The sequence below is a fragment of the Lissotriton vulgaris genome, chromosome 2_1 (genome assembly GCF_964263255.1).
Source record: "Lissotriton vulgaris chromosome 2_1, aLisVul1.2, whole genome shotgun sequence".
Lineage (NCBI taxonomy): Eukaryota > Metazoa > Chordata > Amphibia > Caudata > Salamandridae > Lissotriton > Lissotriton vulgaris.
The window spans coordinates 794,595,461-794,595,875 of NC_141687.1; positions in this window are offsets into that span (position 1 = coordinate 794,595,461).

Sequence of the window (415 nt, forward strand, 5' to 3'; positions counted from 1 at the left end):
GAGTTACGGAAGTTAGACACCCTGAGAGACGAAGACCGCCTAAAGCTACAGCAGTCACACACCCCGAGGGACGAGGACAGTCTAGAGCTTCAGAAGTCAGACACCTCGAGAGACGAGGACAGCCTGGAGCTACGGAAGTCAGACACCCCGATGGACGAGGACAGCCATGAGCTTTGGAAGTCATACACCCCGAGGGACTAGGACAGCCTGGAGCTAGAGACACCCCAAGAGACGAGAACAGCCTGGAGCTACGGAAGTCAGACACCCTGAGAGACGAGGACAGCCTGGAGCTACGGAAGTCAGACACCCTGAGAGACGAAGACAGCCTTGAGCTACAGAAGTCAGACACATGAGAGACGAGGACAGTCTGGAGCTATGGAAGAGTCAGACACCCTAAGAGACTATGACAACCTGG